At 46.4% G+C, this 13,638-nt stretch overlaps 1 protein-coding gene across 1 annotated transcript in view; it reads right to left on the reverse strand.

Annotated features, from left to right (window-relative positions):
• LOC140418474 (uncharacterized) overlaps window positions 1-13,638 on the reverse strand; it is a 95,575-nt gene that overhangs the window by 23,793 nt on the left and 58,144 nt on the right. The window lies entirely within an intron of this gene.

Consider the following 13,638-nt stretch of genomic DNA (forward strand, 5'->3'; position numbering starts at 1 on the left):
AATCTTTTGCACCTCCTTCGCTTCACTTGGGCTTTCCTTTACCACTTTAAGAAACCCCACTGTCTTATCCTGTTTTACCACATCAGCTTTTCTTCAACCACCAACACTGTGACTTTACATGGCCTAGTTTATTACAGTGAAAACATTTGAAACTTTTCATTTCTCTTCCACCCTCTTGGATTTCTTTTTTATTCTGAGGTACACTCTCATTATCTCCAATCAGATCTCCTTTCCCTCTACCACTTGAGTATTTCTTTTTCCCCCAGTTTCTGTCCCTCACAGGCTGAAACTAATGTTGGAAACCAAGCTTTGATTTATGAACTAATTCATAATCATCTGCCATTTCTGCTGCTAACCTCACAGTTTTAACCCTCTGCTCTTCCACATGAGTTCTCACTACATCAGGAATTGGATTTTTAAACTCTTCCAAAACTATAATTTCTCTGAAGCTTCATACGTTTGGTCTATTTTCATCCACCTATCAAAATTACTCTGTTTGATCCTTTCAAACTCCACGTACGTTTGACCAGGTTCTTTCCTTAAATTTCTAATCCTATGTCTGTAGGCTTTAGGCACTAGTTCATATGGACCTAAGATGGATGTTTTCACCTCCTCATACGTCCCAGATATCTCCTCTGATAGTGATGCAAACACTTCACTAGCCCAACCTACCAGCTTTGTTTGAATCAGTAATAACCACATCTCCTGAGGCCATTTCATTTGTTTAGCCATGTTCTCAGATGAAATAGGCTTCTACCTCCTTCTCATCAAATATTGGCAATGCTTGGACATATCTAAATAGTTCCCCACCAAGCCTTTGACTACGATGCTCTTTCTCTTTATCCTCATCACTATCCTCCAACTGTATGTTTCCCTTTATATCCGTCAATTTTAACTGACTATCATGTTTCATGGCCATTTTCTGAAGTCCAAAGTCCCTCTCTTTTTCCCTTTCCTCTCTTTTTCTTTTTGTTTTTGTTCTGCTGGGGCTATTCTTTCTCTGTTTTTTTTCTTCTCTCTCCTTTTCTTTTTCCTTGATCTGTGTCTCCCTTTCTCTCTCTTTTTCTCTCATTTTGTATTCAAGCTGCTTTAATTCTTTTTCATGTTCAAGTTGCTTGATTTGTAACTGAATTTTTGCCATTTCTACTGAGACTGGATCTCAGGCAATTGTAAATGCTCACCTAGCACCGTAAGTACCTCTTCTTTCCGTGTGCTGTCAGGTAACGCTAACCAATGTTTTTGCCAAATCTAAAAATCTTTTTTTTAGTCTCTGTTCGAAACGTATTGTGTGTGACCTTCTCCAGCCCCAACAATGTCCGATCCTCTGAAAGAGTTATTGTCCGCAACACACTCCCTACTTAAACTGGAGTTCCACACCAGAAAAGCAAGCACAAATATGCTCACCCCTCACTATCTTTGAGTTCACTAAGCCAACCCAATCACGAAAGATAGACTTTTATCCCGGACTAACCTCCAATTTATTATGGGCCAGGGTTTAGAGAACACCAAAGTATACCATGGAGTTCACCTGACCCACAACTTTAAATAGATTTTGGTTATGGGGAGCACAAGGGCCCACTTTACAGGTGTGATGCAACAGAAAGCTAAAGTATGTTTGAAACAAAACAATGTTTATTCTATGAATCCAGTTAACATTTTATAAACACACAGTAAACAGTTTATCAACTACCAATCCTGATCCCCCCCAAAAAAAGATACAGTATTCTATAGATAACCCTTGATAACTTTTCAAACAACATCCACAAGTTAAACCCTTTTAAAATAAAGACAGCAGGTTTAAATTCTCTACAAAAACAGGTATTACTTTGAAATGAGCAAGTGATCTTTAGTTTGCAGAGAGAGATCATAACATCTTGGTGTGAATGCAGCTCTTCACCTCTGAAAACGAAACCAAAAACACACTGCAGCTGCCAGCTCAAAAACAAAAGTGAAAGACAGACAGCCCAGCTCCACCCACTCACTGACATCACTGCAGCTATTTGATAAACACCCATTTCTTAAAGGTACATCTACCTGACAACATGTATACAACAAATATAGATTCCTTTAAGGAACAAAAATCCAACAGGAAAAGTAATGTCACTGTGGAGAACAAGAAACGTTAATGATTTCATGAGATCCATTAGAATTCAGCAAAGAAGGACCAAGAAACTGATGAGAGCAAACTGGCGAGAGACATAAAAAACCGACTGGGAAAGCTTCGACAGGAATGTGAAAAGGAAAAGATTAGCAAAGACCAATGTGGGTCCATTCCAGGCAGAGACAGGAGAGTTTGTAATGGGGAGTAAGGAAATGGCAGAGAAACTGAACAATGTGTGTCTGTCTTCACAGAGGAAGATACAGAAATTGTCCCCAAAACACCAGAGAACCAAGGGACTGGCAGAGATTAGTATTGGTGAAAAAGTCGTACTGGAGAAATTAATGGGGTTGAAAGTTAATAAAACCTCAAAAGCTGATGATCTGCATCCCAGAGTGTTGAACGAGGTGGCTGTAGAGATCTCTATTCCTCATTCTAAATTCTCCTGACTCTATCGGGAATGGACAAACCTTTGTCTGAGCCAAATGTTTACAATCCATTTTTATGTATTTTGCCAGTTCACATTCTACTCTGTGGCCACCTAAAATGGTGTCCAGAAAGGCATGCTGGGAAAGGTTTTATGGACAAGCAGGCTGCAGAACAGATCAAAAACGTTGCAACAATAGGTTTTGCAGACTTCAAAAGATTTTACAGGTTGATGCAAATAACATAAGCAAATGGCCATCTCCAGGCCATCCCAGGAACAATAGAATCGTCCTGTCATTCACGCTTCTTTACCAGACACAGCGGCACCTAAATTCCTTATTTGGAAAGCCTACATGCCCCGAACACTTCCAGGCATGGTCACTGAGTACCCACCCCAAAATTGACACGGCAGCCCCTGATTGGATTTGATCGATCAGGCTGATTGATCCCTGATCAATTGATTGACAAAAGACCAAGGGGTCCACCAACGGGGACGAAATTCAAGCAGCTTTAAAAGGTTCTGCACAACTTTAGAATCTCTCTGCAGCAGTGACCAACAACTGTGATTTCCACTGGTCGACGGAGTAGACCATCACCCGACCACCTGAAGGAAGACCAGAGCCAGGGACAGACCAGACCAAGGACTGAACATTGAGGACTACAAGATTCGAGATACAGATAAAGGTCAATATCTGTCTGAGACTTGCCAGTCACTCTGAATTAAGTTCAGGTCTTGTGCATAATAGCTTTGCAGTTTGAATTAAGTGTGTGTGTGATCGAATAACAATAACAAATATGTGATAGTGAATAAATATTGAATCATTGTATGAAACATAGTCACAGGGGTGCTGGAGGGGAGGCTAGTGGCGCTGGTAAGTGTATATGGTCACATTGGGACGATGTAGGATTCGCAAAGAAGGTGTGTAGAGCCATCCCCAACTTGGATGCACACAAACGGATGGTGGGGGGCGGGGGGGGGGGGGAGGTGGACTGGAACCTGTAGCAGGAGCCAAGGTTGGACAGGTCACGCTGCGCTCGCATGTTCCGTCAGTGGGGGGGGGGGGGGGGAGGTGCTGGCTGGGCTAATGGTGGAAATGGGAGGGGTGGACCCATGGAGGTTTCTGCACCGAGGGAGCGGGAGTACCCGTTTTTCTCAGCAGTTCATAATGTGTACTCGCGGATTACTTTTTCATGGTGGGGAAGGTGCTGCTGGCTGGGGTTAAGGGGTCGGAGTACTCCGCAATTGCAACATCAGATCATGCTCTGCATTGAGTGGATATGGTACTGGAGAAGGGGGTGGTACAGGAACCAGGGTGGAAGTTAGATGTGGGACTGTTGGGGGACCAAGGGGTCTGAAAAATTGAAAAAGTAATTGAGGAATATGTAGGTTTCAGTTGCTTGGGTGAGGTGTCAAAGGTGGTTGTTTGGGAGGCTCTAAAGACGGTGGGAGGGGTGAGGTGATCTCGTTCAAGGCTAGGCAAGACAAAGATGAGAGGTTGGAGCATCAGAGGGTAATAGATATGCTGGAGGTAGATAGGAGGTATGCAAAAGATAGGGACCCAGCGAAGTTGGAAAAGAGAAAGGAACTTCAGTCGAGCTTTGACCAACTAGCTACCAGCAAGGCGGTATGCCAATTGGGGCGAGCAAGGGATGCAGTTTACGAGCATGGAGAGAAGGTGGGGCATGTTGGTGGGTCAGCTCCGGAGGGAGGCTGCAGCAAGGGAAATTGTCCAGGTGTGGGACAGGGCAGGGAAGTTGGTGGTAGCTCCAAATCAGATTAACAAGGTCTCAGGAATTTTCTGAGAGGTTGTACAGGTCTTAGTCACCTGGGGGAGGCCAGGAGATGTAGAAATTTCTAGATGAGCTGGAGTACCCAAGGTTAGGGGAGGGGGAGAGGACGACATTAGAAGGGGTGATAGTGGAGCAGGAGATAAAAGATGCGATTGGGAGGATGCAGTCGGGGAGGTGACAGGGTCGAATTGGTTTCCGGTGGAATATTATTAAAAAATTCAAAGATAAGCTGGTACTACTGATGGTGCGGATGTTTGAGGAGGCGATGGGGAAGGGGGTGTTACCACAAACTTTTGGGCAGGCACTGACTTCCCTGTTGCTTAAAAGAGATAAGGATCCGACGGAGTGTGGGTCGTATAGGCCCATATCACTTTTAAACGTGGCGCAAAGATATTGGCGAAGGTACTGGCAGGTAGGCTGTAGGAGTGCCTCCCGAAGGTGACAGGTGAAGATCAGATGGGGTTTGTGAGAGGGAGGCAGCTCTTTTCGAACATTAGGAGGGTATTGAACGTGGTTATGGCATCAAGGAATCAAAGGTGGTTGTGGCAGTGGATGCCGAGAAAGCGTTTGACCGGGTAGAATGGGTGTACTTGATGCCAGTTCTGGAGTGGTTTGGGTTTGGACCAAGATTTGTGGACTGGGTAAAGCTACTGTATAAGGAGCCAAGGGCGAGTGTCCGCATAAATAACATCAGCTCAGAATACTTTTCTCTCCATCGTGGGACGAGGCAGGGATGTCTATGTCCCCCCTGCTTCTTGCATTCGCGATTGAGTCACTGGCCATCGCGTTAAGAGGTTTGAGGGTATTGACAGGGATAGTGTGGGGTGAGTGGGGGGGGGGATATAGCATAGGGTGTTCTTATATGCCGATGACTTATATGTGTCAGAACCGAGTGTGCCAACAGGGGGAATATTGGAGCTGCTTCGGGTGTTTGGGTCTTTCTCGGGATACAAATTAAATCTAGACAGAGTGAGTATTTTGTGGTGTCTCGGCCAGTCGTGGGGGGGGGGGGGGGGGCTGCCATTCCATAAGGCAGGGACTCACTTTAGATACTTGGGGGTGCAGGTTGCTTAGGATTGGGGGGGGGGGCACCATAGCTACAACATTTATAGTTTAGTGGGGAGGGTGAAAGCCGATCTGGCAAGGTGGGATGGTCTCCCTTTGTCACTGGCGGGTTGGGTACAGGTGGTTAAAATGAACGTGTTGCCACGATTTTTGTTTGTTTTCCAATGCCTGCCGATTTTACTCCCAAATGCATTTTTTAGAGAGGTTGAAGGGTAGTTTACCTCGTTCATATGGGGACGAAAGGTGGCCAGAATTAGAAAGGTGCTATGACAGAGAGGAAGACAGGCAGGGGGTTTGGGTCTTCCGAACCTGATGAATTATGGAGAATATGGAGAAGGTACGGAGCTGGGTCAGAGGGGTTGACTCCCAGTGGGTCAGAATGGAGGAAAGTTTGTGTCAGGGGTCGAGATTGAAGGCGCTAGCAACATCACCGCTCCCGACGGCCCCGGGGAAATACTCAGGGAGTCCGGTAGTAATAGCTTTGTTGAGAATTTGGAGGCAGTTTCGCCAGCACTTCGGGTTGGGGACAGGGTCAAGTGAAATGCCGATTCGGGGAACCATAGATTTGACCCAGGGAAGTGGGATGTAAATTTTCAGATATCGGAGGTGAAAGGAATGAGGAGACTAAAAGATTTGTTTCTTGGGAATCGGTTTGCAGGATTGAAGGAGTCTGTCTCTGCAAAGATCTGTGGAGGGGGTAGTATTGAGGAAGCAAGGGGGCTGCAGAAGGATTTGGACAAGCTGGGAGAGTGGGCAATGAAGTGGCAAACAAAATACAATGTGGAAAAGTGTGAGGTTATGCACTTTGAAAGGAGGAATTTAGGCATAGACTATTTTCTAAATGGGGAAATGCTTAGGAAATCAGAAGCACAAAGGGACTTGGGACTCCTTGTTCACGATTCTCTTCAGGTTAACATGCAGGTTCAGTCAGCAGTAAAGAAGGCAAATGGAATTTTTATTTTTAACAAACAATTTTATTGAGGTATTTTAGGCAAAGAGAAAAAGTGACATTGTACAGTACAAAAAAAAAGTCAAGACACAAATTAAACATAGTGCAAACCACGGCTCTGTTCACGGAAGGACCTGCCTCAATATCCCTCTACTCTACTCTATCCTAGCCCCACCCCGCTCCACTGCTGACGCTTACTCCTCTGCGAAGAAGTCAATAAATGTCTGCCACCTTCGGATGAACCCTAATAGCGAACCTCTCACGGCGAACTTGACTTTCTCTAGGCCAAGAAAGCTCGCCATGTCCGATAGCCATACCTCAGCCCTCGGGGGCTTTGAGTCCCTCCATGCTAACAGTATTCGTCACTGGGCTACCAGGGAAGCAAAGGCCAGAACTTCAGCCTCTATTTCTTCCTGGACTCCCGGGTCCTCCGAAACCCCAAAGATTGTCACCTCCGGGCTCATTACCACCCCAGTTTTCAATACCCGGGACATGACATCTGCGAATCCCTGCCAATACCCCCTGAGTTTAGGGCACAACCAGAACATGTGTACATGGTTAGTTGGCCCTCCGGCGCATCTAGCACACTTGCCTCCAGCCCAAAGAATTTGCTCATACGGGCCACTGTCATGTGGGCCCGGTGCAAGACCTTAAACTGGATCAGGCTGAGCCTGGCGCATGTTGCGGTCGTGTTTACTCTGCTCAGGGCTTCTGCCCAGATACCATCCTCCATCTCCTCCCCCCGAACACCTCTTCCCACTTAAGCTTCAGGTCCTTGGTCTACATATCCTCAGCTCCCATTAGTTCCTTATAGACATCTGAGACTCTACCCTCTCCCACCTCTCCCCTAGAAACTACCCTGTCCTGCCTCCCCTTCGGCGAGAGACATGGGAAGCATGACACCAATCTGCGTACAAAATCCCACAACTGTAAGTATCTAAATTCGTTCCCCCTCGCCAGCCGAAACCTCTCCAGCGCCCTCATGCTCGGAAACTGCAGGTCTACCCAGTGCTGAGCATGGTCCGATATGGCAATTATTGAATATTCTGTCCTCACCATTCCGGCCAGCAGGTCCCTACTCACAACAAAGTAGTCAATTCGGAAATACACCTTGTGGACGTGGGAGTAGTATGAGAACTCCCTCGCCATCGGCCCGCTAAATCTCCATGGATCTGCTCCCTCCGTTTGCTCCATGAACCCTCTCAGTTCCTTCAGAATATCCAATTCACCTAACAGCACGTCTTTCGGGACATGTGGGAGGAAACCCACGCAGACACGGGGAGAACGTGCAGACTCCACACAGACAGTGACTCAGGCCGGGAATCGAACCTGGGACCCTGGCGCTATGAAGCAACGGTGCTAACCACTGTGCTACCGTGAACGTGTCCAGGGAATGTTGAAATAATGAGCTTCACATTGGTAAATAGTCGAATCCTGAGTAAAGGAGAGAATTTTTTAAATCTGGAAAAGATAAACATAACAATGAATAGTCAGTATGAATTTAAAATGGTAAAATCTTGTCTGACCAAAGTTATGTGTTTTGTTGCTTGTGCGAGTGCTGCTTATCATTAGATGTCAGCAACCTTCCTCTTCAAGCAATGTGGTTCCTGACAATTCCATTGAGTGATTTGAATGGTACGATTAGAGTCAGACAGTTTTTTCAGGAGTGAAAAATGCGTTTTAACCCATTATAATATAATAATAATCGCTTATTGTCATGAGTAGGCTTCAAAGAAGTTACTGTGAAAACCCCTGGTCGCCGCATTCCGGTGCCTGTTCGGGAGGCCGGTATGGGCCTCCATGTGTGTCCACATCAAGCACCTATTTATTCTAATCCCATTTTCCAGCACTTAGTCCATAGCCTTCCATGCTACAGCATTTCAAGTGCTCATCTAAATACTTCTTAAAATGTTGTGAAGTTTACATTCTCTACCACACTTTCAGGCAGTGAATTCCAGATTCCCACCGACCTCTGTGTGAAAATGTTTTTCTTCGCAATCTCCTGTAAACTTCCTGTCATTACCTGAAATCTATGCCCCTGCTTATTGATCCCTCCGGTAAGGGGAAAGTTTCTTTTCCCAGCCCACTGGTTATTGACCCCTCCGCGAAGCTAAGGGGAAAGTTTCCTTTCTAGGCCCACTGGTTATTTACCCCTCGGCTAAGGGGAAAGGTTCCATCCTGTCCACCACATCTATTCACCACTAATGCACTCGATAATTTTATACACATCAATCAGGTCCCTCTCAGCCTTCTCTGCTCCTAGGAAAACTCCAGACTATCCAGTTTCTTTTGTTAGCCGGAACACTCCAGCCCAGGCCATCCTGGTAAATCTCCTCTGCATCCTCTCGAGTGCAATCACTTCCTTCCAGAACTGCACACACTACTCCAGCTGTGGTCTAACCAGCATTTTATTCAGCTCCATCAGGGCGGCAAGGTAGCACAGTGGTTAGCAGTCGCTTCACAGCTCCAGGGTCCCAGGTTCGATTCCCGCCTTGGGTCACTGTCGGTGTGGAGTCTGCACGTTCTCCCCATGTCTGCGTGGGTTTCCTCCAGGTGCTCCGGTTTCGTCCCACAGTCCAAAGACGTGCAGGTTAGATGGATTGGCCATGCTAAATTGCCCTTAGTGTCCAAAGGGGTTGGGTGGGGTTGCTGGGTTACGGGTATGGGGCGGAGTTCTGGGCTTAAATGGGGGTGCTCTTTCCAAGGGCCGGTGCAGGCTCGATGGGCTGAATGGCCTCCTTCTGCACTGTATTGTCTATGTAATCATAACCTCCCTGCTCTTATATTCTATGATGTGGAGATGCCGGCGTTGGACTGGGGTGAGCACAGTCCACCAGGTTAAAGTCCAACAGGTTTGTTTTGATATCACTAGCTTTTGGAGCGCTGCTCCTTCCTCAGGTGAATGAAGAAGTATGTTCCAGAAACACATATATCGACAAATTCAAAGATGCCAAACAATGCTTGGAATGTGAGCATTAGCAGGTGATTAAATCTTTACAGATATTTAAAGATTTAATCACCTGCTAATGCTTGCATTCCAAGCATTGTCTGGCATCTTTGAATTTGTCTATATATATGTTTCTGGAATATACCTCTTCATTCACCTATGGATATGCCCACCAAGGTCCCTCTGATCCTCTGTAGTTCTTCGGGTCCTACCATTAATTGTTTATTCCCTTGCCTTGTTTGCAGATTCTTTATCCAGCGTGAAACCACAGGCTGACCGTGTGCTCTGTAAAACCTGACATTCCACAGGCCCCACTTTCCTGGAACAACATGAAGAATCTGCTGCTTTCCAGATCCCTTCATTTCCTCTCATCTGTTTAAAACCACAGAAAGGTCCAGTTTTCTCCTGGAGTTTGAGACAAATCAGCTTTCAAAAAGATGCAGTTTCAGCCAATGAGGGAGATCCCGCCCCTCATTCACTCTGATTGGTTGAAGGACCAGCCCTTTCCATTCAGTCCTCCAGCTCCGCCCCTTCTTCCTATTGGTCCGAACCTGCTGTCAATCAGTCCCCGGGCATTGTGAGCTGGAGCAAACCCTTCACAACCACTATCAGCTCTCTAGTTTGCAGCTGCGGAGCTTCTCCCTCCCGGGAACAGGCCCAGGTTAACGGGCACCATCCTGCTTCAGACACTGGAGGATGGTTCACATCAGTGGATGGGGGAGGGGGACAAGAAATAAGAGCTTACACTTTACACTCAAATCAATGAGGACTCTGATCTCTGGCAAGGAAGGAAACCCTGGCAGGTGGGCGGGGAGGATTCACAAACACCCGCTGGAGGCCCCAAACCCCCAATAAGACCCATTGATTTTATTGTCAGTCTGCAGACAGGAGCTGGAGAACTGAACCCAGGCAGAGGAGAGGGAGGGAGAAAACTGGGAGTGGAGGAAAGAAATGGTGCAGATGGTGAGATGGGTTTGGATTTCAGCCCAGGGAGGAGGGAGAGTGTGTGGGACGGGGATTTACAGCTTTGGGGGAATAAGAGAAGAAAAAATGTTGCAGAGAAACTAGAATTGAGTTTCCTGAATTTTTATCCTGGACTGACAGTGGTGACTTTTGGAAACTCCTTTTACAGGGTATTAAAAGGGGAGATTTCAAAGACTGGAAACTCAAACAGTTTTGCATAGATAGAGTGGATATTCAGAGATTTTTTTCCCAGGGTAGAGGGGTCAATTACTAGGGGGCATAGGTTTAAGGTGCGGGGGGCAAGGCTTAGAGGAGATGTACGAGGTACGTTTTTTACACCGGGTCGTGGGTGCCTGGAACTCGCTGCTGGAGGAGGTGGTGGAAGCAGGGACGATAGTGACGTTTGAGGGGCATCTTGACAAATACATGAATAGGATGGGAATAGAGGAATATGGACCCCGGAAGTGTAGAAGATTTTAGTTTAGACGGGCAGCATGGTCAGCGCAGGCTTGGAGGGCCGAAGGGCTTGTTCCTGTGCTGTACTTTTCTTTGTTCAAACCAAATATTACAACAGCATTTGGCTGAGTTAATGGCTTCATCATTGCCTGGATATCACCAGCCTTTGAATGTGGAAGGAGAAATGTTTGCCTGTTCTACCTGTGGGAGAACATTACAAATAGCAGTGTGATTGGAAAAGGACAGAGGCACAGACACATCTGAGTGACAGTGTTCCAGTTCACTGACTGTGCAAAGTGCTTCAACCAATTACTCAGCCTGCACCATTCACATAGAGGAGGAAACATCCATATATTCTGTGTGGCCAAGGCTTCAACTGGTTGTCCGAACTGGAGAGATACAAGGACACCTGGATCATGGAGACATGGAAATGTGGAGACTGTGGGAAGGAATTCCAATATCAATGCATGCTGGAAACCCACCGTGTATTCACAGAGGAGAGAGACCATTCACCTGCTCTGAATGTGGGAAAGGATTTACTCAATCAGCTGGCCTCATGTTACACCAGCGATATCATGCAGAAGACAAACCATTCAGCTGCACGTCCTGTGAAAAAAGGTTCAGGCATTCCTCTTCCCTCACTGCACACCAATACACTCACACTGGAGAGCGACCGCTCACCTGCTGCACTTGTGGGAAGGGTTCACTTGTTCTTCCGTCTTTACTGCACACCAGCGGATTCACACTGGGGAGAGGCCATTCACCTGCTACAAGTGTGGGAAGGGATTCACTCAGTTATCCAACCTGCTTACACACCAGCGGATTCACACTGGAGAAAGGCCATTCACCTGCTAAAAGTGTGGAAAGGTATTCGCTCAGTCATCCAATCTGCTTAGACACCAGCGGGTTCATGCTGAGAAGAGGCTGTTCACCTGTTCTGTGTGTGGGAAGGGATTCACTCAGTCAGCTGGACTCATGTTACACCAACGAATTCACTCTGAGGACAGAGCATTCAGCTGCATGTCCTGTGCAAAGAGGTTCACGTCTTCATCTAATCTCACTATCCACAATTGTGTTCACACCGGGGAGAGACCATTTACCTGCTCAGTTTGCGGGAAGGGATTCACTCAATCATCCAGTCTGCTCAGACACCAGTGAAGTTACACTATGGAGAAGCTATTCAGCTGTAGTTTCATTGGAAAGATGCTCATAAAGTCATCCACCTTCAGTGCACACCAACAAATTCACAAAGGGACTTGACCGACCATCGACGCTGTGGGAAGGGATTCACTCAGTCACGATATGAGCTGAGACATCAGCAAGTTGACAAGTGACTGCAGGGATTGGATTTTGCTGTTTATGCTACTGTTATTCACATCCAGCATTGATGGTCTGACAATATCTGGTTTGATTCTGCTGATGTTAACAAACCCTAGAACTGGCTGCAGTTTAATATTTTCAGATGTCATTGATTCTCGGGGCGGCGATGTCCCATTTTCAAAGCAGCATCTGTGATATTCTCCTTCAATCAAGAACTCTTAACAGGATCGTCCTAAATTGATGTTTGATCCAAAATCTACAATTCAGAGTTTAAAAGGTTCCACTGATTAACATCTCCAATTAGAAAGTGCTGATTAATCCTTGCTGACAATTGTTACTCACACATTCCTCACAGTAACATGTCCATTGTGAAATGACATTATCAAGGAGCATTAAACTAAACTGTGAAATATTTCACAGGCACATCAATAAAAACTTCATCAATCAACATTGATATTGATTAAACTTGGAAGTCACTGTGTTCAATCATTTCTCACACAGCAAGATTGCAAGAAACTGCAGAGTGTGGTGAACTCAGCCCAACGCATCACACAAGCTTTCCACCCTCCCATTGATTCTGTCTACACCTCCCGCTGCCTCAGAAAGGCAGACAGCATTGTCAGAGACCCCTCACACCCAGGGTTAGCCCTCTTCCAGACCCTTCCATCAGGCAGAAGGTACAGAAGTCTGAAGACCTGCACATCCAGACATAGGAGCAGCTTCTTCCCCACAGCTACTGACTCCTCAACGACTCTCCCTTGGACTGATCTGTTCCCTGTAAGAACACTATTCACAACGCCCTATGCTGCTCTTGTTTGGCCTTGTTCCGCACTGTAACCAATCACTATTTTGTTGATGCACCACAGTCAATGTACTCTGTCAATTATTCTTTTGTCTGCTATGTACGTACTGTGTAAGTTCCCTTGGCCGCGGAAAAATACTTTTCACTGTACTTCAGTACATGTGACAATAAATATCAATCAATCAGCGGCAGCAGCCAGGGTTAGGGGATCGGGCGGGGAGTGGGCTGAGACAGAGTGCTCTTTCAGAGGGTCTGTGCAGACTCAATGGGTCAAATGGCCTCCTTCGACACTGTAAAGATCCGACAGGATTCAATGGTAAAAGTGGAACCTACAGCACAGACTGGTTTGAGACACACTCAGCAGAGATGATATCTGTCATTGAAGCAAAAAGCAAAGGCGACCTGATGTACAACATAAACCCAACACCGAGAACACGGCATCATGTGAAAATAACCAAGACAGTTGTGTAAAACACGGAGAGATTGTGCAAATAAACACTGAATCAGCCAACGTCAGTAATTCCACACTGCCTGTGATAACAGAAATCTGTGTGCTGTGTGTGATGGGAAGAGGGCGCTGGGTCTGACCATCACCAAAGTTGTGCCCCTGAAATCCCAGATGGTGACATCCTGGCAGATGTAAACAGATGTCCCGCTGGGTTGAACATGACTGTGAGCTGTGGACATCTCCCAGTCTCTGTTTGACTCTCCTGCAGCTTCCTGTCATGGTTCAGTTGGACAAGGAACCCTCATCATTTGAGCTGGAAAAGGCCATTGATTGCTGAGCAAGCAGAAAGGTGCCCGACAAAGGTGGAATTCCA

The sequence above is a fragment of the Scyliorhinus torazame genome, chromosome 5, assembly GCF_047496885.1.
Source record: "Scyliorhinus torazame isolate Kashiwa2021f chromosome 5, sScyTor2.1, whole genome shotgun sequence".
In the NCBI taxonomy this organism is placed as follows: Eukaryota; Metazoa; Chordata; class Chondrichthyes; order Carcharhiniformes; family Scyliorhinidae; genus Scyliorhinus; species Scyliorhinus torazame.